Genomic DNA, 25901 nt, shown 5'->3' with positions numbered 1-25901 from the left:
AACAGGTAAATGACACTCCTTCTATCTACGAGGCGTGTTTTCTAAGTAAGTTCCGTTTTGATGTAGACACTAGTAGTTCGAATCCATACCGCAACGAGCGCATGCGTCATGTACCGGCATGCCTCGGGAACAACTGTGTTCAGTTTCAGCTCTGTAGCTAACCTGTACGGCTCTGTTCTGTGCTTTCAAAATGTTTAAGACTATCAACTCGCAAGCCGCGTGTGAGTTTTGCTTAGTGATACGGTTTTTGTCAGCCAGGAACCTGTCTGCTGCAGAAATTCATCGACAGGTTTTCGAAGTGTACGGTGATACTGTGATGAGTGAAAGCAACGTGCGTAAGTGGGTTCGAGAGCTCAAAGCTGGCCGGGAGAACGTGCATGATGAGGACCGCTGCTGTCGCCCTTCTTTGATTACAGACGATTTGGTGGCTTCAGTTGAAGCGAGGATTCGTGATAACAGGCGCTTCACAGTAACAGGTCTCTCAAACGAATTTACTGACGTGTCCAGATCAGTGTTTTACAACACTGTTTCTGAACACCTAAAGTTTAGGACACTGCGCTCCCGTTGGGTCCCAAAACTCCTAACAGAGGACTCCAAAACCAGAGATTTGAGTGTGCGATGACGTTCTTGACTCGTTATCACGAAGGAGATGACGGCTTCATGAGTCAGATCGTAACTGGAGAACGAAACACGGGTTTCACATATCGCGCCCGAACCCGAAGCAACAGAGCGTGGAATGGAGATACACGAACTCGCCTGTGAAGGTGAAGGCCAAACAGACACTGTCCCAGAACAAAATCATGGCGTCGGTGTTTTGGGACAGGCATGGTGTTTTGTTGGTCGACTTCGTGCAGCGAGGAACCACTGTCAATGCATAAGCACACTACGAAACCCTGAGAAAGCTATGGAGAGCGATTCAAAACAAAAGATGCGTCATACTGTGAAAGGGAATTGTCCGTCTCCATGACAATGCGAGACCTCACACTGCAGGTCAGATTCTCGATTTATTGGACAGTTTTGGCTGGGAAGTTTTAGACCACCCACCCTACAGTCCTGAACTTGCGCCGAGCGATTACATCTCTTCCTTCACCTCAGACAACACCTCACTGGCAACCGTTACAATGATCACAGCGATGTGAAAACGGCAGTGAACTCTTGGTTATCGGAGCAGGCGGCAAGTTTTTATCAAGAGGGTATTTTAAAATTGGTTGAGACGTATGATCCGTGTTGCAACAAACTTGGCAACTATGTCGAGAAATAGAGTGAAGTATGTAATTTCTGAAAATAAATTTACTTTTTTGTGTATTTACATTTAAACGGACCTTACTTAAAAAACACGCCTCGTATTAAGCCCCGTTCACACCTGTGTGCCTTGCTGCTAATCGCCTTGCGGTTGTAGCTTGCCCAACAAGGAGGTAGAGGCGCGCGATGTGAACATAAGTGTGAATGGAATCGCACATGTTGAGGATGAGGCATGCAACCTTCGTGCGTGCTCGTACCTGCACATGGGGCAAATACAGTCGCACGGCGGCTGTGCGGAAGGCGCACAGGTATAAACGCACCTTAAGTCAAAATGGTTCAAATGGCTCTGAGCACTATGCGACTTAACTTCTGAGGTCATCAGTCGCCTAGAACTTAGAACTAATTAAACCTAACTAACCTAAGGACATCATACACATCCATGCCTAAGACAGGATTCGAACCTGCGACTGTAGCGGTCGCACGGTTCCAGACTGTAGCGCCTAGAACCGCACGGCCAATCCGGCTGGGGCACCTTTAGTTGACCATCAGGCAGTGACTGGGCTTTGGTCGGCTTACTATGAGTCAGTGTGTGATCCGGGTTGATGGCACACTCATGCTCAGAAAAAAATGCTCCTTGAACGACTAGATATAGGACGTTCATATTGACAGGGCACGAACATTAGTTGTTCCGCAGAAACCATGTCGGCGCCAGAGTTCAGTGTCAACAGAGGTATCGTGGCGCAAAATCAGCAACAGGTAAAATGTGCCTGCGACTCTCATTGTCGCTGTAAGCCAGCATGAGAGAATGTGACACGTGCATCCGGGGATTTGCTGCTAGTTTGGGACGAATTGTTTCGGCTGTGCAACGGGTGTGTGCAGAATGGTTCGCGGAAGACCGTTGAACACGACGAGATGGGTCAGGTCACACCACCCAGACCATCCCCTGAGAAGATCGACATCTCATCCGAATCGTATTGCAGGACAGATGTGCGTCCTCCTCGGTTCTGGCGCAACAAAAAATGGTTCAAATGGCTCTAAGCACTATGGGCCTTAACATCTGAGGTCATCACTCCCCTAGACTTAGAACTACTTAAACCTAACATGCATACCCTAGACAGTATTCGAACCTGCGACCGTAGCAGCAGCGCGGTGCTGGACTGAAGTGCCTAGAACCGCTCGGCTCTGACGCAACAATTCAACAGTGTAACACATCGTACACTATCAGGGGTGAACGTCCTTCGCCGTTTATTACGGCATGGGTTCCATACGCATCGTCCACTCATCCACCTGTCTTTCACGAATGTGCAGAAACATGCTAGACGGCAGTGGTGTATGAAACGTCACTAGGATCGAGAATGGCATCAGATAGTGTTTTCGGACGAATCCAGTTTCTGCGTATTTGAAAATAATGGCCATATTTTCGCTCGCCACAGACACGGGGAGCGGCGTCATAGTGACCGCATTCGCACATGACACGGCTCCAACTAAAGGCCTTATGCTGTGGGCTGCTGTTGGGTACAGCCACAGATCACAGCTGCTGCCTGTCTGGGGCGTTGTGACCTACGTGAATGATATCCTGTGACCCGTAGCCATATCCTTTCTGCACAACACCGCATATGCCATTTTTCAACAAGGCAATGCACGACTACATGTTGCTGATCGGAAACGTACCTGCTTGAAGTCAGAGGATGTTAGCTGGCACTCATGAAGGACCGGGTCCCTTACTTCGATTGCACATAATTCATTAAGATCAATCCATCACATTTATTTCAAATAACATAAATGAAGTTACATTTGAATCTGTCTGACATTAAACAGGGATTTAAAAAAAAATTCAATATCAGCTGATTTTGTGCGTGAAGTGCGAGTTAAGCCAATAACAAGATAAACTAAACAGTTCTCCGTAATTCAAAAGAAAGAGGAAAACAAAATTGAATCAATACACCCCATTGACAAATATCCAAAAAACCTTACAATACTACTCAAAAGAATACACTGAAGTGGGGAGCAGTCATTCACCCAACGGAACACTTTAAAATGAGTTCAATAACATAGCTGCGCGCCACAGAAAACTGCAAGACATTAAATACACTTCATTTGACGATTAACAAATACTCATTAACATTACACTACTCCTGTTTGAACTGCAGTGTCCCAAAGAAACAGGCGCTTATTCTGAAATAACAATTTTTTATATGTTTAAATTATAGCATTAAAGAATTCCAAAAGATGTCCTCTTTCTAGGCGGAGGCTGAGCCAGAAACACAGAATGCCACAAAAACACAGTTTTGCTGGGAAATCTTGCAGGACACCCGGAAACAGTCACAGACAAGGGGTCAGCACCCACAAATAACATAGGCTAAGAGTCAGGCTGGGAGCACATCCTACGAGAACTTGTTCTCACTATGCTAACCCCAAACTGTAGACATTCCGGCCGAACATCCGCTCGCGGTGGCTGCCGGATGGACGAAGGAATCAGCAGACCCACGCCGTGCTTCTCACACAGTCGCCTTAATTTGTACAAACATCTAGGTCAACACCAACTCCGGACTTCTCTCTCACTGCGAGGCTTGGCACAGTTTATATGAAATGCCTTCCAGGCAACCAGTAACTGCCGCAGGAGTTTCACGGTTAGCAAATAGCCCCAGCGTAACAGACATCACACGTGTGCTTACGCCCGATCCCCAACTCCGCCAGTCTCACCGGCCGCCCCAAACTGACTGCCTCTCGCCGTCCCGCGCGTACCAGCCGAAAACGCAAAGATCCTCATGCCCGGGGACGCGCCAAAGATAACAAGCCGATCTCTGATGATTGACCAGTGATCTGGCTCAGTTAGCCTTTTGCTCAGACGCACCATATCACCAGACTTGTCGCCAAACGAAAATGTATGGGATGTATTGAAACGACGGGTGCAGCGCTGTGACCAAATGCCAACCATCACAGATGAAATTTGGAAACAGATAAATACGGCCTTTCGTGCCGTATACGCCTCGATGCCATCACGCATGCAACATGTTATCACGGTCCCTGGCAGACCTTGTGGTTACTAGGCAACAGGACACATGCTGGACCGAGGTTACTGAAATGCTAATAATTTCAGAAGAACATATTAATGCAACGCCCTAGCTGTAGTCGTTCTAGGTGTTCTGTCTGTTGTTTTTCTCTCAACATGAGTGGATATGCACAAGTCACTTGAAAGTTTTGACTCTGCGATGAGTTTTGTTTTCTGTAACCTCACCGCGTGTTGCGGATAACGGCCAAGTGCGTTGATATCGTCGTTGAGTAGGACTTCTGCATGAGTAAATATTATTTACAAACGTGATATTGTTGACATAGCATTTTTTATGCATATAACTCTTCCTGTTAACAAAAAAATGTGCTGGATAATGGTCTTTGTCCAAAACCGGTCGCAAGGTGAAGGATAAATTGAGCAACAACTCGAAGTGTTACATGGATGTCGTTCTCTTCACTCAACAGCGATTCCGAAAAGCTCCTGTTCTTCCCTCCAAAGAATCTCAGGTAACCGAGTATTTCTGTATGAGGAACAAAAGCGTTCTGTGTGCGGTACGCGATGGTTTGGTGGACCCTCCCAATAAACAGTAGTCGACCATTCGCCTTCTTTGGAAATCACCTCATGTTCTCTTCTGGTTTCATGTCGTCTCGCAATGTTATACGTTGGTAATTAATCGAGGAGACTTAGTCAGGCAGCATACGTACCATTGTTAATGTATTCAAACGTTACAGGAGTGTTTCTCCTACCCATCCTTATTAACTTAAATTTATCCACATTTAAAACAAACTGCCACATACCTCACGAAATAGAAAAGTGATCTTGAATCCCCCTACAGTCACACAACGACGACACTTTCCCGCACACAAAAGCACCATCAGTAGAACATTCTCAGCTTGCTCCCTACCGTACCCGACACATTATTTACGTACGTGGAGAACACGTCTGGTCCTACCACACTCGCCGTCCAAGATAACGCACATGACTCCATAACTCAAAATCTGCTCAAACCAGTCACAGATTTGAGGACTTATTCCCTATGTTGGAACCTTTGTTGTCTACAATGTGGTACCGTGCGGAAAGCTTTCTGGAAACCTAGGAATGTACAGTCTACCTGTTGACCTACGTTCGCAGTTCGCAGGACATCGTGTGTTAATAGAGCAAGCGTTGGTTCGCATAAGCGGTGCTTTCAAAATACGTATTGATTTGTGGACAGAATCATCTCTCTCTATATCTATCTATCTATCTATCTATCTGTCTCAAAGGAACTCATTGCATTAGAGCTTAGAATGTGATCAAGGATCTTGCAACAGTCCGATGTTTGGGATATTCACTCATTTTTCCTATTTTATGTACTAAAGCAACTTACACATTTTTCCAGCCCCTTCAGACAGTTACTTGTGCTAGAAATTCACGATAAATAGAGACTCTTAGCAAAATTCAGCTGAAATGCTGTGAGAGCCTGTGTGTTTTGGTTGTTTTTCAACACCAGAGATGCTTATTTCTAAGTCTTCCATATAAGAGTTTGTGAGGGGATCGAAGAATGGTAACTTACTGCGCGAATGGTCTTCTAAGTGCGATGCTTAGGACTCCATATTTATTTTGCCGTCTTTTATTCCTACACCAACGTAGTTGACGAGTACTATCCTGTTAGATATTCTTCAGAATTTTGTAAGATTCACGGAAAGCTATTTCGCTAACATTTGCGTACACATAGCTCAGCTTGTGACGTACGATTTTCTATTAAATTTTATTTGGCGGCATTTCTGCCGTCTTCACTCAAATATGAGTGCAACAATTTCCGCTTTCTAAGAATTTTTCAAATTTTATCATTAAATCGCAATGGCTAGTTCCAATCTTCACTCGTATTAGTCGGCACATATGCAGAGAGCAATGCATATTACGGTTCACATAGCTCTGAGCATTATGGGGTTTAACATCGGAGGTCATCACTACCCTTGAACTTAGAACTACTGAAATATAACTAGCCTAAGAACATCACACACATCCATGCCCGAGGCAGGATTCGAACCTGCGACCGTAGCAGTCGCGCGGTTTCAGGCTGAAGCACCTAGAACCGTTCGGCCACCTTGGCTGCGCATATTAGGGACCTCAATTTAAATATTGCTCACAATGTTTCTACGTCCGCTGCATTGGAATTAAATGATGTTCTCAGCATATCCATTGTGAATGACTAACTACGACTGTAATTTAAACTGGCGATTCATCTGGTGATAAATATTGTAACCAGTCTCTTTTTTAGTTTTTTGATAAGATTTATTCAACCATGAGAATGTTTTCGAGCCACTGCAGGCTCACCATCAGATGGAGGTGTTACACGAGCATTATGCTGTGGACCGAGTGTAGCTAAATGCAGTGCTGATGCTGAGTGCACTGCCTTGTGTTATGCATATCAAATCTCTTCCTATAATATACATTATTAAGTTATGTCATGTATGTAATACATTAATCAGCTATGTACAACTCTCTTTCAAATTCTGAAGGTGGCAAGGGTGAAATACAGGTTGGGAAAGTCTATTTACAATTTGTACAGAAACCAGATGACAGTGATACAGAGTCAAGGGCATGAAAGGGAAGCAGTGGTTGGGAAGGGAGTTAGAGAGGGTTGTAGCCTATCCCCGATTTGATTCAATCTGTATATTGAGCAAGCAGTAAAGGAAACAAAATAAAAATTCGGAGTAGGAATTAAAATGCATAGAGAAGAAATAAAAACTTTCAGGTTCACCGATGACATTGTAATTTTGTCAGAGACAGCAAAGGACTTGGAAGAGCAGCTGAACGGAATGGACAGTGTCTGGAAAGGACGATACAAGATGAACATCAATAAAAGCAAAACGAAGATAATGGAATGTAGTCGAATTAAATCGGATGAAGCTGTGGGAATTAGGTTAGGAAATGAGACACTTAAAGTAGTAAATGAGTTTTGCTATTTGGGGATCAAAATAACTGATGATGGTCGGAGAGGATATAAAATGTAAACTGGCAATGGCAAGGAAAGCGTTTCTAGAGAAGAGTAATTTGTTAACATCGAGTATAGATTTAAGTGTCAGGAAGTCGTTGCTGAAAGTATTAGTATGGAGTGTAGCTAAATACGGAAGTGAAAAGTAGACGCTACATAGTTTAGACAAGGAGAGAACAGAAGCTTCGAAATGTGGTGGTACAAAAGAATGCTGAAGATTAGTTGGGAAGATTACATAACTAATGAGGAGGTATTGAATGGAATTGGGGAGGAGTCTGTGGCACATCTTGACTAGGAAAAGGGATCGGTTGGTATGACATATTCTGAGGCATCAAGGGATCACCAATTTAATATTGGAGTGCCGCGTGGAGGGTAGGAATAGTAGAGACAGACCAAGAGATGAATACACTAAACAGATTCAGAAATATGTAGGCTGCAGTAGGTACTGGGAGACGAAGAAGCTTGCACAGGATAGAGTAGAATGGAGAGCTGCATCAAACCAGTCTCAGGACTGAAGACCACAACAACAACGAGCTATTTACACAAATTTATACGGTATTTAGTTGCACTTGGCTTTGCACTGATTCACAGAAAGTGAATAAGTTAAATACTGTGTATATTTGTGTACTCAGCATCCGTAATGCGTCTAGCTACAGTCGGTCAACAGAATAATGCTCTTGTAACACCTCCATCTGATGGTCAGCCTGCAGTGACTCGAAAACATGTTCATGGTTGAGTAAATCGCAACAAAGCGAATGGTTACATATTTGGTACGAGATAAATTGCAAAATAAATGAAGTTCACTAGTTTTTTTTAATACAGGGGTTGGCTAAAAATTTGGGAAACACTGTGTGAAATCCATGCTTGAACATAAATGCTGATGATAACGCTGTTGTACTTGATCACGAACGGAACCCATGCAGTATGCACAAGGCATTACAGGTGTCAGTCGTCGGCAGAGAACCGGTCTGTGTACTTGTGAGAGCATTACGTCGGAACTAAGTGATTTCGAACGCGAGCAAATGGTGAATGCTTCGCGGCGAAGATTCATATTTCATACCGGCAAAGCGGATAAACGTCATCCTGTAAGTCACAGCACAGTGAGTGATCATGACCGTTACTGAAGTGGAATGTGACGAAAAATAACAGGGCGACAGCTGTGAAAGTCACTGCAGAGCTGAATATCGCACTCGCCAGCCATGCCTGCACCAAACCAATACGGAGGGAGCTCCATAAGCAGGGAACTGCAGGGCGTACCAGAATTCCAGAACCGGCGATCAGTGCTACAAATGCCCGTAATAGGAAAACTGAACCGTGTTACTGCTCAATCCTTTAGAAAATCTCTCCACAGTTATTTAAAGGAAATGGGAAGTCCAGGATCACTGGTCATGGACAAGCTTGTGATTGTTTTCCAATTTTAATTTGACTGAAAACAGACTTTATCATAAACTTCAATTCGGACATTTGCCCTCTCACTGATGCTATTTATAAATCATCACTGTCATTGAATTAGACAAACACGAATAAGAATCGTATTATTTTGTGTCCGTAGCCAAAGTCATTGATAGTAGGCACGGTGAATAATCAAACAATCGTTCTTGTTTAACCATATCTCAAGAGACTAATAACACTATACACTTCCACCCGAAGTTACACAGCCACATAATACCACAACTTCATAAAGAACAAAGAGATCTTAAAACTTAATAAAACTGAACTGCCCACATAAAGGCCTACAGTGAAACATGATTATACTAAAAATACAAAGTGGGCCAATCAAGGCCGCAAAATTTACACACAGGAATAATGACAAGTTGCACGTACATTAAAGATGCACAAATGATTAACATAAGTATTAAATAAGAAGGGCTGGTAATAACCAATAAAGTGACTTACAGAAACGCCAATATTCACAAGGTGGCCTCAATTAACGCACATAATTACTCACAAAGATTCCCAAATTGCACTTAACTTTAGAGAACAGCGTTAAGGCCCATAGCAGTGTTTGGAAGCAATAACGCTATGGCCTGTAGGCAATTCGAGCGTTCACTCCCACGGCTTATGCACAGTCACATAGCAAGCGGTATATATTTATATGTAATCCGACCGGCCCCACAATGAGCGGTCTTGACAAGAATCCATAACCGCACCCACGCCAGGAAACGAGCTGTCTTAACAAATGGCCTGCACCACAAATAGATTGCAATGAAAACAAGGTCAAATCACAGCCACACTGTGATATACACTCCTGGAAATGGAAAAAAGAACACATTGACACCGGTGTGTCAGACCCACCATACTTGCTCCGGACACTGCGAGAGGGCTGTACAAGCAATGATCACACGCACGGCACAGCGGACACACCAGGAACCGCGGTGTTGGCCGTCGAATGACGCTAGTTGCGCAGCATTTGTGCACCGCCGCCGTCATTGTCAGCCAGTTTGCCGTGGCATACGGATCTCCATCGCAGTCCTTAACACTGGTAGCATGCCGCGACAGCGTGGTCGTGAACCGTATGTGCAGTTGACGGACTTTGAGAGAGGACGTATAGTGGGCATGCGGGAGGCCGGGTGGACGTACCGCCGAATTGCTCAACACGTGGGGCGTGAGGTCTCCACAGTACATCGATGTTGTCGCCAGTGGTCGGCGGAAGGTGCACGTGCCCGTCGACCTGGGACCGGACCGCAGCGACGCACGGATGCACGCCAAGACCGTAGGATCCTACGCAGTGCCGTAGGGAACCGCACCGCCACTTCACAGCAAATTAGGGACACTGTTGCTCCTGGGGTATCGGCGAGGACCATTCGCAACCGTCTCCATGAAGCTGGGCTTCGGTCCCGCACACCGTTAGGCCGTCTTCCGCTCACGCCCCAACATCGTGCAGCCCGCCTCCAGTGGTGTCGCGACAGGCGTGAATGGAGGGACGAATGGAGACGTGTCGTCTTCAGCGATGAGAGTCGCTTCTGCCTTGGTGCCAATGATGGTCGTATGCGTGTTTGGCGTCGTGCAGGTGAGCGCCACAATCAGGACTGCATACGACCGAGGCACACAGGGCCAACACCCGGCATCATGGTGTAGGGAGTGATCTCCTACACTGGCCGTACACCTCAGGTGATCGTCGAGGGGACACTGAATAGTGCACGGTACATCCAAACCGTCATCGAACCCATCGTTCTACCATTCCTAGACCGGCAAGGGAACTTGTGGTTCCAACAGGACAATGCACGTCCGCATGTATCCCGTGCCACCCAACGTGCTCTAGAAGGTGTAAGTCAACTACCCTGGCCAGCAAGATCTCCGGATCTGTCCCCCATTGAGCATGTTTGGGACTGGATGAAGCGGCGTCTCACGCGGTCTGCACGTCCAGCACGAACGCTGGTCCAACTGAGGCGCCAGGTGGAAATGGCATGGCAAGCCGTTCCACAGGACTGCATCCAGCATCTCTACGATCGTCTCCATGGGAGAATAGCAGCCTGCATTGCTGCGAAAGGTGGATATACACTGTACTAGTGCCGACATAGTGCATGCTCTGTTGCCTGTGTCTATGTGCCTGTGGTTCTGTCAGTGTGATCATGTGATGTATCTGACCCCAGGAATGTGTCAATAAAGGTTCCCCTTCCTGGGACAATGAATTCACGGTGTTCTTATTTCAATTTCCAGGAGTGTATAATAAGCACGCCCCCAAATTGTTAAGGAGCAGTACTGTAACATTATCCGTCTTCCAGTAAATTAGCAGGAAACTTTGAAGTCACTTCCAGTTACCTTAAGGTACTTTCAACATTAAATAAACATACCAAATGCTGCCGTGACAAATGATTTAACCATTCTCTCTACGGCTTCCGGGCGTGTACACAACGGCAACCAGTCTCCAAGCGGTCAACATGTCCTAGAACAAGTTAAGACTTGCACAGAAACCACTTCAAACACACACACGACGGCTGATCAAAAACGGAATGAGGAACATCAACCTCCTTAAAATAGCCACTCTGGAACCAAGTTCAGAATCATCTCCGGCAGCTTCCCATGCCACAGTAAGTTTCAACAATCTTCTTAGGTAAACACAAAATAGAAGTCATACGTAACTTGGAGCTAGCAAATTACGAGCTGGGAAGCTGTTCAGCGTGAGACGACGAACCCACCACAATTCTGCAAGTCAAGGCGCCCAGTGATCCGGCGCGCGCCAAAAGACAAACGCGGCGAGCACGGAGAGGCCCATGCACCACGGTTGGGGACGCGGGCTGAATCACTAAAGTTAGGTTATTATCTTTGATGTGCGTGAGGGTGCAGCTGATAAGTTATGTTAGAGTGAGGAAGCAATGGCAATGTTATGTTTCAAATGTAAAGTCGCAATTTATCAATGTGTTGAATGAACATGATTATATCAACATTGTGATGGAAACTGATTTCTGAAGGAGGACGTTTAATGGAACTAAGTGTATACGAGAAGTGGAATGTCAGAGGTAAATATTATATTGATGTTACGTTTTTTTCATTATTGATGCGCCATTGGGCTAACTTGCTTATTGTACTAACAGTTGCTAGATTTGAAGGCTTGTTTGAACGCCGACCGGAGACTCAGTCGTCACACGTTCACCCGGAAAACTCGCCGGTGGAGCAGTCAAAGACAGCCGAATATCGATATCAGCGATGCAAGTCGAACACCCTAGCGCCAGCCGCCACGGGTCGAAAACATGCTGCGAAGCAATAAAATCTGGAATGTCAAGCAATGGAAGAAAGTAATTTGGTCGGATGAGTGCTGTTGCACACTGTTTATAATAACTTGGCCAGCCTTATCGTGGTAATCCAGGGGCCCCACGGTTGTTCTGCAACATCTCTCTGCTGCTCGTATTATGTGACCTTTTTGGCTGATCAGGTCCATCACACGGTACAGTGTTTGTTCCGCAATAGTGATGCAGTGTTCCAAGACGACGGGGCCCCCGTTCACACATCGTCCAGGATTGGTTTTGTGAACACAAGGATAAACTGTCGCTTCCGCACTGGCCACTACAGTCACCAGATCTGAATGTTATTGAGCCTTTGTGACTGTTTTGGAAAGAAGGGTGCGCGAACGCTATCCACCCCCCATCATCGTTTCCAGAATTTGCCACTGTTTTGCAGGAAGAATGGTACAAGAGTCCATTGAAAACAGCAGGGGACTTGTATTTACCCGTTCTGAGACGACTGGAAGCTGTTTTAAATGCTACCGGGTGTCATACACCGTATTAGGCGTAGCAGTGTGTTACGTGTTTCTTGTGTTTCCATACATATTTTTGACCACCTCCTGTGTCCGCCCCTGGTAGCTGAGTGGTCAGCGCGACGGAATGTCATACCTAAAGGCCCGGGTTCGATTCCCGGCTGGGTTGGAGATTTTCTCCGCTCAGGGACTGGTTGTTACAGGGTGTTTCAAAAATGACCGGTATATTTGAAACGGCAATACTAACTAAACGAGCAGCGATAGAAATACACCGTTTGTTGCAATATACTTGGGACAACAGTACATTTTCAGGCAGACAAACTTTCGAAATTACAGTAGTTACAATTGTCAACAACAGATGGCGCTGCGGTCTGGGAAACTCTATAGTACGATATTTTCCACATATCCACCATGCGTAGCAATAATATGGCGTAGTCTCTGAATGAAATTACCCGAAACCTTTGACAACGTGTCTGGCGGAATGGCTTCACATGCAGATGAGATGTACTGCTTCAGCTGTTCAATTGTTTCTGGATTCTGGCGGTACACCTGGTCTTTCAAGTGTCCCCACAGAAAGAAGTCACAGGGGTTCATGTCTGGCGAATAGGGAGGCCAATCCACGACGCCTCCTGTATGTTTCGGATAGCCCAAAGCAATCACACGATCATCGAAATATTCATTCAGGAAATTAAAGACGTCGGCCGTGCCATGTGGCCGGGCACCATCTTGCATAAACCACGAGGTGTTCGCATTGTCGTCTAAGGCAGTTTTTACCGCCACAAATTCACGAAGAATGTCCAGATAGCGTGATGAAGTAATCGTTTCGAATCTGAAAAATGGGCCAATGATTCCTTTGGAAGAAATGGCGGCCCAGACCAGTACTTTTTGAGGACGCAGGGACGATGGGACTGCAACATGGGGCTCTTCGGTTCCCCATATGCGCCAGTTCTGTTTATTGACGAAGCCGTCCAGGTAAAAATAAGCTTCGTCAGTAACCAAATGCTGCCCACATGCATATCGCCGTCATCAATCCTGTGCACTATATCGTTAGCGAATGTCTCTCGTGCAACAATGGTAGCGGCGCTGAGAGGTTGCCGCGTTTGAATTTTGTATGGATAGAGGTGTAAACTCTGGCGCATGAGACGATACGTGGACGTTGGAGTCATTTGGACCGTAGCTGCAACACGGCGAACGGAAACCCGAGGCCGCTGTTGGATCACCTGCTGCACTAGTTGCGCGTTGCCCTCTGTGGTTGCCGTACACGGTCGCCGTACCTTTCCAGCACGTTCATCCGTCACGTTCCCAGTCCGTTGAAATTTTTCAAACAGATCCTTTATTGTATCGCTTTTCGGTCCTTTGGTTACATTAAACCTCCGTTGAAAACTTCGTCTTGTTGCAACAACACTGTGTTCTAGGCGGTGGAATTCCAACACCAGAAAAATCCTCTGTTCTAAGGAATAAACCACGTTGTCCACAGCATACTTGCGCGTTGTGAACAGCACACGCTGCGTTGTCTTATATATCTTTCACATCACTTGCAGCGCCATCTGTTGTTGAAAATTGTAACTACTGTAATTTCGAAAGTTTGTCCGCCTGAAAATGTACTGTTGTCCCAAGCATATTGCAACAAACGGTGTATTTCTATCGCTGCTCGTTTAGTTTTTATTGCCGTTTCAAATATACCGGTCACTTTTTAAACACCCTGTATGTTGCCCTTGTCATCATCATTTCATCCCCATCGACACGTAAGTCGCCGAAGAGGCGTCACCTCGAAAGACTTCCACAAGGCGAACGGTCTACCCAACGGGAGACCATAGCCACACGGCATTTCCATTTACCACCTCCTGTAGAATGTTGACCACTGCTTGTCTACTCCGCCGAGCATAGAAGCTCTCCCTGCTTTTCGGATGAATTTATTTACTCTGTTAACTATAGTGACTATAATAACAACATGGTCTTTAATGACTTCCTGTTTGCCGACAATCTGATTTTGGGATACAGCAGTCCTGTCAATAGTGGAGCAGATTTCCGCAGAGCCAGCGGTGGGGGGCGCAAGGCCCGCCTCGCTGGAGGTAACGACCTATCTCGCAGCCATAAATACGTCAGAGGCTTGCAGCTTCCAGCGTCGCCCACAGCAGGTTGACACCGCCGGCTGCCGTGGGCGGCTCCCAGACCAGCCACTTCAGCGGCCCGTGGGCGGCGCCGACACTGCTAAGCACGCACCTACTCGCCGTTCTCCCGTTACAATCGTCGCCATGCAACATCAGCGGATCATTGCACGTGCCACGAGCCACCTAGTATGCCTGTTTTGTCTACATTTACACTCCACAAACCACTTAACGCTTCAAATTGCTCTAAGCACTATGGGACAACACCTGACGTTATGAGTCCCCTAGACTTAGAACTACCTAAAGCTAACTAACCTAAGGACATCGCACACATCCATGCCCGAGGCAGGATTCGAACCTGCGACCGTAGCACCAGCGCAGTTCCGGACCGAAGCACCTAGAACCGCTCGGCCACAGCCAAACCACTTTACTTCTGGTACCACTATCTGTTTCCCTCTGCTGTCCTCATTCCCTGAAAGATTGATTGTTTGTAAATTTCCGTATTACCTAATTTCTTGAATTTTCTCGTTGTGGTCATACACAGCGTCCTAGTAGTATAAGTGTGTGTATACTGTGATCATAGATACCTTAGCATGTAACCGCTTCAGTGTGTTTTTTTTCCTCTGTGTCTAACAATCTTGCAGCAAACACGTCACATAGTTTCTTACCTGGTGTTTTCTGCACGGCCGTACATCTACCATTGAGTGGAGTACGCCTGTCAGTATAGACTACCCGATTTGCGTCCACATCTACACTTAACACCTGACCCCTACCGAGGGGAAACTATCTTGCCACATATATCTGGGGGTAGTAACAACCATAATAAAATACTACTCCTAATAAATGCAATGATTACAGTCTGCGACAGCTTTTGTGGCGTCTGGGTCGGGGATTCGCTGTAGACAGCTACACAGTTAACTAGTGTGTGTGTGTGTGTGTGTGTGTGTGTGTGTGTGTGTGTTGTAGTCCTTAGCGTAAGTTAGTTTAAGTTAAATTAAGTAGTGTGTAAACCTAGCGACCGGTGATCTTAGCAGTTTGGTCCAATAGGAAACTTACCACAAATTTCCAAATTTTGCTTAGATTTTCTTGTTTTGCGGTTTTTCCACAGTCCAAGTCTCACTACCACACAATGCTATGGTTCAAACGTACACTCTCAGAAACTTCTTCCTCAAATTAAGAACTATGTTTGATATTAGTAGACCCCTCTTGACCCGGAATGCCCTTTTTGCCATTGCTGGTCTGTTTTTAGATCCTCCTTGTCCCGTCCGCCGTGGGTTGTTTTCCTGCGTAGTTAGCAGAATTCTTCAACTTCATCTACTCATTAGTTTCGTCTTTCATCAATTTAGTCTCTGGTAATCCATCAACAAAAACAGTGGCCGTATTTGAATTTAACGTCTTTTTTATTCTTTGTAACACATTCTTGCAGTTTCGGCACCGCATGGTGTCATCTTCGGGCCCCGAACGTAATGTGCCATCCACAAGCATTTTCATGTGCAATGAACAGAATCGTACGCTGCGGGACAAAATTAACTGGTTTCCGTACTTTCCGTGGCAATAATAAGCCCACCATGGTCAGACGACGAAGACTGCCTCACAACTAACGCTTGCTCCTACAGGCTTGAGCTCTGTCCTTACACTCGCTCAAGCAAATGCGCTTAGGTAGGTTTGCACAAGCTTGAGTGATCAAGAACGAAAAACTACTTGACAGTCCGAATGCTTGCTCAAACTGTTTAATCAGGTATGCCTGTCAAGCTTGCTGCTGCGAACACACTAGGTCAGTGAAGGAAGGGGCCAACCGCTTCGTTGGCCGAGATTTGCTTAGTGGTTGCCGGGGCAAAGCGGAATCAACGGAGCGGATCCTTGGTTGCGGTTCGGTTTGTTGGCAGTAACATCGAATCGCTGGCATTTGGTTGGTGCTGGGCTCCTGTCTTAGTGTAGATGCCGTGTCGAATGTACGTTGGTTCAGCAGCGGTTTGTTGTGCCTCGGGAAGGGCTGTGTACTCAAGTTTTTCAGGACAACCACAAGTTGCACTTAGTATGTTTTATTTTCCGGTTTCGCTCTTTAGTTTAACAAGAGCGTCATCAGAACCTCTGGAATTTGCAGTTTAAAGTACAGCAGTTGGCTGTTAAATTAAAGAGCGAAACCAATCGATGAACGTACTGAGTGCGATTTGTGGAAGTCGTGAGACGGTTGATTTCTACTGTTTTTCCCTGCAGGCAATGCCTGCTCTCGCGTAGAGTGTGTAAAAATACAGGAATGGCCCTGCGGACTGCGATTATAAAAACAAACTGAAAAGACTAGACTCTTGAAGGAAATAACTCAACTATTAGAAAGTGATAACTCGATATGAAAAAAGAAAACTCTATCTTCATTGACATCTTTTCGCCGTGAACTACAAAGAGAAACAACCAAAATTGTGAGAGATAATAACTTTCTGCTGCAGTTACAGCTCTCCTAAAAGCGGTGATATATGTGGAAGTTTTAGGGCGTACACAATTCAATAACAATACGAAATCTGTAGCTTTCATTACGGGAAAAAATTACGAAATAGTCAGTTCAGCTTTAAGGTAAAAACTAATTTTGCCCCACAATACTGCTTTCTTTGTTTTTGAAAGAGCAGTCGTTCACCAGCGACGTTTCTTCTTCTTCTTCTTTTTGGTTCAACAATGGTTCAAATGGCTCCGAGCACTATGGCACTTAACTTCTGAGGTCACCAGTCCCCTAGAACTTAGAACTACTTAAACCTAACTATCCTAAGGACATCACACACACCCATGCCCGAGGCAGGATTCGAACCTGCGACCGTAGCCGTCGCGCGGTTCCAGACTGTAGCGCCTAGAACCGCTCGGCCACCCCGACCGGCCTTCTTCTTTTTCTGATGATCAACTTCTTGCAGTAAAATAATTACCGCACATGCGACGCGAGCTGAATTCTCTTCTTTCTTCATAGCATAGGCCAGCGAAATTATAATAAAAACGCTATTTTGTAACAATAACCAAACGGGAGCAACGTCGGCAAGTTACCAGAGCCAACTGCGATTCCACATGGCTTAATCCCTGGGCCCCAAGCCTTTCGTTTGATGTGGATGAGAAGCCGAAAGCCAGTGCGTTGGTGACCGAGGTTCGGCCAAATCCAATCTCTGTCGTTCGGTGGGTCTTAGTTGGCGTGGTGTATAAGCGCCTTCACCGGAAACTGATGTCTGCGTTACGAATGCAACATCCGCACCCCGTGCTGCTAGCCGGTAGCTGCGAGCAGCTGGTTTCCGGAAAAACTTTCCACCTGAGACACGGCCGCAGGGTGCGAAACTGCGACCCTATTGGGGCCCGTGCAGCTGTGATTTCCGGCACGTGCCAGCAGCTGCCCTGTGAGGGGATGGGGATGTAGAACCCCCGGCGTCCTTTGACTGCCGCCGACAGCTGGCGTTCCTGTTTTCTCGCCAGCAGCAACAGGCAGCCTGACACCCCTGTCAGCGTCAGCTCCACCTGGCGGCAGATGCAGCGCAGCGCAGCGCCCCTGCTTACAGCGTGGCAGCGCAGCGCTTCCAGCGCAGAACTGCTCGCGTTGATGTCTCATCTGCGGAAGTACTGCTTACTGCGCTTCCCGTGTGTGTTCACAGACTTAAGCCCCGTAACTACTGTAACACGGAGTAGCTAGAACCACTCTTTCTTGCAAGCACACTTGGAGTAAGTAAAGCAAACACCTCAAATTCAGAAACACTATACTAGCCAGACTTGATACACAAGCTAGCTACCTGCTTGCTAGAGCTGTAAAACTACCGTAGGCAACCGTAGTTGACAACAAGTAAGCGCAGACTAGGGGAGTTTTCCTAGTAGATTTCGTCAATTAATGTCGTACCCACGTGTTGTGCACATAGTACCGCGTAGTCAGCGCGTACACAACTCTCTCAATAGAGCGCCCCGCTAAGCACAACAACGCAGGCGCAGCGCTCGTCCGTCTCCGCACTACGAGATGGAGCTGTCGTAGAGACGGACCAAATTCTGCTTCCGCCGATCCGCGTATTAATATGTCACGCAGCCAATGAGATTGTTGCTAACGTAGAACCTTTTCTCCTCGCGGATCACACTCGCGCAGTGATACCTGAACGCGCGAGGTATTATAACGAGTGTACAGACCTCCGATTAGTCAGTCTGCATTAGTCTGCACCAGTCTGCATTAGTCTGCATTTGTCTGTACCAGTTTATAGTCAAGATTCACTCTGCGCCTAATAAGATTATCATATTCCTGTACATAGCCATGAAGAGCAATGTATAGGCACTTTCTCAAGTATCAGCGATATGTGAGAATAAGATTAACGTACCAAGACCAAAGGAACTTCAGATTGTCAATTGTAAACAGCATTCAGAATCACGTTACGTAATGTGTATGTGCTTTATTATTTTATTTAACCTGTATGAAAATTAATCAAGTCCTGTTTAAAGTTGGTCACCGCCAATCTGCTACTCTAAGCGTGTAAGTGGCATTTCTATCGTCTGACCTAACGGCAGAAGATAAACACGCCACGATAAGACAACGAGACATATTGCAGACACTCGCCTACTTCATTAGAGCGACAACTCAAATAATCTGATGGTGTGTGTACCGAAAAGTCTTACAGTAAGCACACCACACCACGTTACCTGTAAGTTAAGCGTGTTGCATACCTATCAAGCGTTAACTCATCACGATCTTTTTCTTTACGTATGCGATCACTGTCTTACTAGATTCCCCTAAAAACCGGAAGCGGTGAACAGTCTAGAATCTGAGTGAGGATAGATAAAGGGCCAAGCAGCATACGGAATACTTTTGTTCAACATACACTATTGACCATTAAAATTGCTACACCAGGAAGAAATGCAGATGATAACGGGTATTCATACGACAAATATATTATACTAGAACGGACATGTGATTCCTTTTTTCACGCAATTTGGGTGCATAGATCCTGAGAAATTCAGCATCCAGAACAACGACCTCTGGCCGTAATAACGGCATTGATAAGACTGAGCATTGAGTCAAACAGAGCTTGGATCGCGTGTAGAGGTACAGCTGCCCATGCAGCTTCAACACGATACCACAGTTCATCAAGAGTAGTGACTGTGGTACTGTGACGAGGCAGTTGCTCGGCCACCTTTGACCAGACGTTTCCAATTGATAAGAGATCTGGGGAATATGCTGCCCTGGGCAGCAGTCGAATATTTTCTGTATCCAGAAATGCCCGTACGGGACCTGCAACATGCAGTCTTGCATTATCCTGCTGAAATGCAGGGTTTTGCAGCGATCGAATAAAATGTAACGTCCACTGTTCAAAGTGCCGTCAATGCGAACAGGAGGTGACTGAAACGTGTAACCAGTGGCACCCCATACCATCACGCTGGGTAATACGCCAGTCTGGCGATGACGAATACATACTTCCAATGTGCGTTCACCGTGATGTCGCCAAACACGGATGCGACCATCATGATGCTGGAAACAGAACTTGGATTCATCCGAAAAAATGACGTTTTGCCATTCGTGCACCCAGGTTCGTCGTTGAGTACACCATGGCAGGCGCTCCTGTCTGTGATGCAGTGTCAAGGGTAACCGCAGACATGGTCTCCGAGCTGATAGTCCATGCTGCTTCAAACCTCGTCGAACTGTTCGAGCAGATGGTTTTTGTCTTGCAAACCTCCCCATCTGTTGACTCAGGGATCGAGACGTTGATGCACGATCCGTTACAGCCATGCGGATAAGATGGCTGTCATCTCGACTGCTAGTGATACGAGGCCGTTGGGACCCAGCACGGTGTTCCGTGTTACCCTCCTGAACCCACCGATTCCATATTCTGCTAAAAGTCATTGGATCTCGACCAACGCGAGCAGCAATGTGGCGATACGATAAACCGCAATCGCGATAGGCCATAATCCGACTTTTATCGGAGTCGGAAACGTGATGATACGCATTTCTCCTCCTTACACGAGGCATCGCAACAACGTTTCACCAGGCAACGCCGGTCACCTGCTGTTTGTGTATGAGAAATCGGTCGCAAAACTTTCCTCATGTCAGCACGTTGTAGATGTCACCACCGGCGCCAACTTTGTGTGTATGCTCTGAAAAGCTAATCATTTGCATATCACAGCATCTTCTTCCTGTCGGTTAAATTTCACATCTGTAGTACGTCATCTTCGTGGTGTAACAATTTTTATGGCCAGTAGTGTATTTATCATGCTGTCTGTTACTTTAAAACAAACAGTATTTAAAGCGAGATTGATACTGTCTATTTTAATTCAGTTTTTATTGGAAAACTGTTGATTTGTAATGTGAAACAGAAGAATGCTGTAGTAAAAATAAAAGAAACAATACAAGTCTAGAAAACGCAATTTCCTCAACAAAAAGGTTAAAATAAAAACAACGATATATCAAACATAGCTTCAATACACGGTGGAAATTAAACAACTTTCGCATTTATCTATAATAACAGGGGACTCTGTCTATCATCATGATAGAGAACATTCCTTTGCGTACAGCATAACAATAATTGTATTTATTTATGTTTCTGCATTTAAACTGCATTTACATCAAAAGTAATTGCTGTGGTTACATAAAAGCGCAGAAGTAATGCATTCAGCTTATTTTTTTACATATCTAATGCAATCCGTTATCTTTAACGGTGTGAAATACACAGCGCACTAACACGAAATGATGTGCGGTTCTATGTACAAAACAAACAAACAAACAACAAAGAAAAGTTGTCGGTTTCCAGTTTCTCTCTTACACAATCATTTTAATTTCTTTCCCCACCATTGCTATCAATACTACCGGAAATCCTATCATTCACTACGTCATTTATGTACTGTACTAAAACTAACGTAGCATAGTTTTGATAGAGCTATACTGTAATACTAGCCAAACTGGCAGGCAGTTCATGGGGAAACGACGCAAACACCGCCGGCCAAGGTGGCTGAGCGGTTCTAGGCGCTACAGTCTGGAACCATGCGACCGCTACGGTCGCCATTTGAACCATTTTTTTGACTGATGACCTCAGAAGTTAAGTCCCATAGTGCCATTTGAATCATTTGACGCAAACACACTGCACACGTCAGCCTTGGCGCCGGTACATCATACTGCACAACACTGTGCCCCACAATGGAGACACAAAAAGAAGTTGATGTGGAGCTCAGTGAATCCAGAAGGATCATAAGTGGCCCACTGAAACCGACCAGTGCTTGCCAGTATCCAACCACCAAACATCAGACGCAAAGCTGCAATAAAGGAGTGGAAGAAGATATGAAACCATGCGATCTCCCAATTCATCATCATTTACGGAAAGAATCGACTGAAGTCGAGGGCGTCACTCTAGAAAACCATCCGAAGATTAGCAGTTTACACGAAGAAAGGGGTTGAAAGGCGCACTAGCGTGTTAGCAGCCCACAAAATGGGTCCCTTATTGCTGACGTAATCAAAGAAGTTCCTCTCGAAAAAGACTCTGGACAAGATCAAACAAAATAAGAACGTGAACGTGGCAAGTAAAAGCTTAGTGACAAAGTGGGATATTGCAAATGATCCTTTCTGTGTGTGTCGTGAACTTCAAACTCTGGAAAATATTTTTAATGGTGTGAAATTTATTGTTTCAAAGGAGGAAGATTTAAAGATACCTACAATGCCTCCAAAGAAGCGCTGCAGTGGTTGGGTGATCTTCAGTGTGCAGTTTGTAGTGTGCATAGTGTGTATTTTACCTCACTAATAATTCTTTTAGATTCGTAAGTTTTTATGCTTTTCAGATCAGATGTGCTATATTATTTTGTCATATGTCATCTGGTTTATTACGATTTTTGGTGTTTTTTGTTTTTACTTTTTGGTCTATGACTGTGATATATTTTTAGTTTGTAATATTTTATTGTCTTCACCATGTCGAACAAATATGTAATATATGATCTGAATTTGATACCGAGTCCTTCCTCCTTGAGTTCCCAAAGCTGTGGTAACAGGTCGAAGCGTGGACTCTTCCAGGTGTTGAAATCTTTCTGAAGAAATAACTGATCCACACATCATAGGGGGCTTTCACACGCTCAGTAGTTATTGTACAAAACTGAGTACTGTGCAATAATATTGACCATCTGACATCAGTATTGTGGTTTCTGCAATACAACATATTGAAGAAGACTGCAGAACCCAAAATTTTGACGTTAGCTCAATATGATGTGCAATATATACACTCAAATTTGTCCAAGAAACAACTAAAAATTGTAAATAATTTAAAAAATTGACCAAGTTATAATAATGAATGGAACTCACTATTAAGGCACTAGTCATTTTTCATTCTACCAGGTTACCGTAGTAACCGATGTTGTTATTTTGTGTTGTTACGCTGGAAACACGAAATGTGTCTTTAACTGGGGTCATAAGTGAGTAATGACTGTGCAAAACCGTAATAAAGAGTTAGCAACCGTTAATAATAGATTTAATGATTGAAGAACATCGTCATACCGAGCGAGGTGGCGCATCCGTTAGCACACTAGACTCGCATTCAGGAGGACAACGGTTCAAACTTGCGTCCGGCCATCCTGATTTAGGTTTTCCATGATTTTCCTAAATCACTTCAGGCCTTTGAAAGTACTTCCCCTATAGGACGGGACCGATGACCTCGCTGTTTGGCCGGCCGCTGTGGCCGAGCAGTTCTAGGCGCTTCAGCCCGGAATCGCGCTGCTGCTACGGTCGCAGATTCGAATTCTACCTCGGGCATGGATGTGTGTGATGTCCTTAGGTTAGCTAGTTTTAAGTAGTTCTAATTCTAAGGGACTGATGACCTCAGATGTTACCATTGTGCTTAGAGCCATTTGTATCATTTTTGAATCTCGCTGTTTGGGCCCCTACCCCAAATCAACCAACCGACCAACATAGTCATTTAAATCGTAACGAAGTGTTTAAGGAGAGTGACGTAATTTAAAATGGCTTATGTTGCAAGGTCGTCAAATAGAGGAAGATATGTAATTCCAAGAATGTGGAGTCAACTATTTGGTACCAAGGAAATTCAGAGGTTACCACTATAGGTCAGAACAGATTTCTATGGTTTCACTATAGAACTTAACATCGGGGGTAATCAGTCCCCTCGGCTTAGAACTACTTGAACCTAACTAACTTAAGGACATCACACCCATCCATACCCGAGGCAGGATTCGAACCTGCGACCACAGCAGCAGCGCGGTTCCGGACTGAAGCGCCTATAACAGCTCTCCCATAGCGGTCGGCCAGATTTCTATGCTTTACAGCCTTGATAGAAAGAACTTCAACTTCCAGAATGTTAAGAAGTACCTTGCAGGGTATGAATAACGTATTTGTTTCAACTCCAACTATCAGAAGTAGACTGAATGGAAGAGGTCTTCATGCCCGCCAACATTTAAACTTTTCAACTATTCATGGTGGAAATCGTGCACGTCATGTTTTATGGTGTCAGAGACATAAAAACTGGACAGTGGGTCTATGGGGACAGGTCCTCTTTGTAGGTGAATCACTTTTCGGTTTGCAGCCAGATTCAAGAAGGGTACTCATGTAGCGGCGAGCGGGTGACTTAGGAACGTACAGGAGATCCCCAAATTGCAGGGAGCTTCTGTCGAAGAATAGTGACCAGTAGGAAACAGGACCTCGGTTTTGTAAGAGGAACACAGCTAGCAAATATTCATAATTCAAATCATTTTGCAAGCTTTGGTGCTTTCATTCTCTGAAAAGTATGGGCCTGAAGTCCCCTACATGCATCATAACGTCAGACCACATGTTGCCGGATCGGTGTCAGAATGGTTTGAAAGACACGATATTCAAGTGGTACAGTGACCTGCTCAGTCTCCTGATTTAGATCCCACAGAGTATCTGCGGGATGTGACCTGCCATCTCATTTCGTCAGTGTCTTGTAGGTGTCACCACTTAATAATGCCAAGAGAGTACTGACATATGAATGTGTCGTGTCTATCCTTTCGGGCATGTCCGAAAGAAGAGACACGGCATGTTCATATAATTTTATAGGCCTAGCTGGGCGATGAATCCACCTTCTTCAGTGTGAATGCACAAATACGTCCGACTTGTGGGAATCTCGGAATAGCGAACATGGAGGAAATGGACAGAGGCTGCGTGTAGATGGCGCTCGATGGTAGTGTGGATTAGAGAGCCTGTATAGGGAGAGAGTGGCCAACTGGACGATACGGCGGCCATTTTTCTGCCAAACTGCGGGCGGGACTTTTGAATGGCCAGTAGGTGAGTACACACTCACCGAATCAAAAGCACAAGATAATATAGTGAAAGCATTCGTTAAATGCCTTTGTTTATAAGAATAATGTGTTATAATAATTTTCACACAGCCAATTTACAGATCTGTTTTCAAATTTAACTATGTATATTGCAAGTTGTTTTATATGTAGTAAAAAGCAAAAACGACTTACTTCTGCGACTGCCCAGTGCTTTCTTCATTGCGCTGAAATGCTAACATGCGAAATCCACCTTCGCCTCTACTGGGACAACCTAATACAGCGCACCTTGACATCGTTTACGAACGTGTGCAGAACGAATTACAGATGTCAAAAACAGTACTGTACAGTTACTGACGTGTTTACTTCAAACATGTAGGCCTAACGACTTCATCACAAAACGCTTCATTATTTCAACTCGTATTTAAGATCGCAAACGCTAATTACGTACTAAAAACGATATACAACTAAATCGAAAATGCATGCACAACGCATAACAAGTCTCTCAATAATTCAAATACCTGTTAATCGTTTCCAAAAGTCCTCTGAACTCCATTTCAACTCAAAAGCACGGCGAACTTAGGAAGCACGAGAGACGTTTGGCGCAATTTTTCTGCCAAAGCTAATTCAACCAATCACGGGCAACTTCACCTATGGCCACTCTCTCTGTATACAGGCTCTCTAGTGTGGATCGGCCGTGAGGCGACCGAAGGCAGTCCGTGTAGTGGTTACCGCACCTGCCCAGTACGTAGGAGATTCCGAGTTCGAATTCCGGTCCGGTACACATTTTTACTCGTAAAAAGTACTGACAACTGAGAATCATAGCGTCTTATGAACTTATTCCATGACTGTTTTCTTTACAATCCTCACATTGCGTTACTTATTCTGAAGAAATGGTTTAATATTGTTAGACAGTTGTGCAGTGAAATGGTTGAATATTTATACAAAGTAATGTAATGATACGTACATGTGATTAGTTACATGTACAGAGTGTGATAGGTATCTACCAAACGGACTGCGTACGAAAATTCCGTAAGAGAAAAACAGTTTTTTCTTTAGACAGTAGTAATGCGTATATGTTACCATGTAAGAGCGGCATTTGGGCCCTCCTGCCGCCGCCGAGAGAAATTCAATTCGTATCGAACGAATTTCCGC

The 25901-nt window shown here is 45.1% G+C and overlaps 1 protein-coding gene across 3 annotated transcripts in view; it reads left to right on the top strand.

Moving 5' to 3' along the window:
- The window catches only part of LOC126335027 (rhotekin-like), a 1081506-nt gene that overhangs the window by 646060 nt on the left and 409545 nt on the right, over window positions 1-25901 (top strand). The gene's annotated exons all lie outside the window — the stretch shown is intronic.

Source organism: Schistocerca gregaria, chromosome 1 (genome assembly GCF_023897955.1).
Source record: "Schistocerca gregaria isolate iqSchGreg1 chromosome 1, iqSchGreg1.2, whole genome shotgun sequence".
Taxonomy (NCBI): Eukaryota; Metazoa; Arthropoda; class Insecta; order Orthoptera; family Acrididae; genus Schistocerca; species Schistocerca gregaria.
Note: the sequence above shows the minus strand (reverse complement) of the source record. Positions and strands in the feature narration are given on the sequence as shown.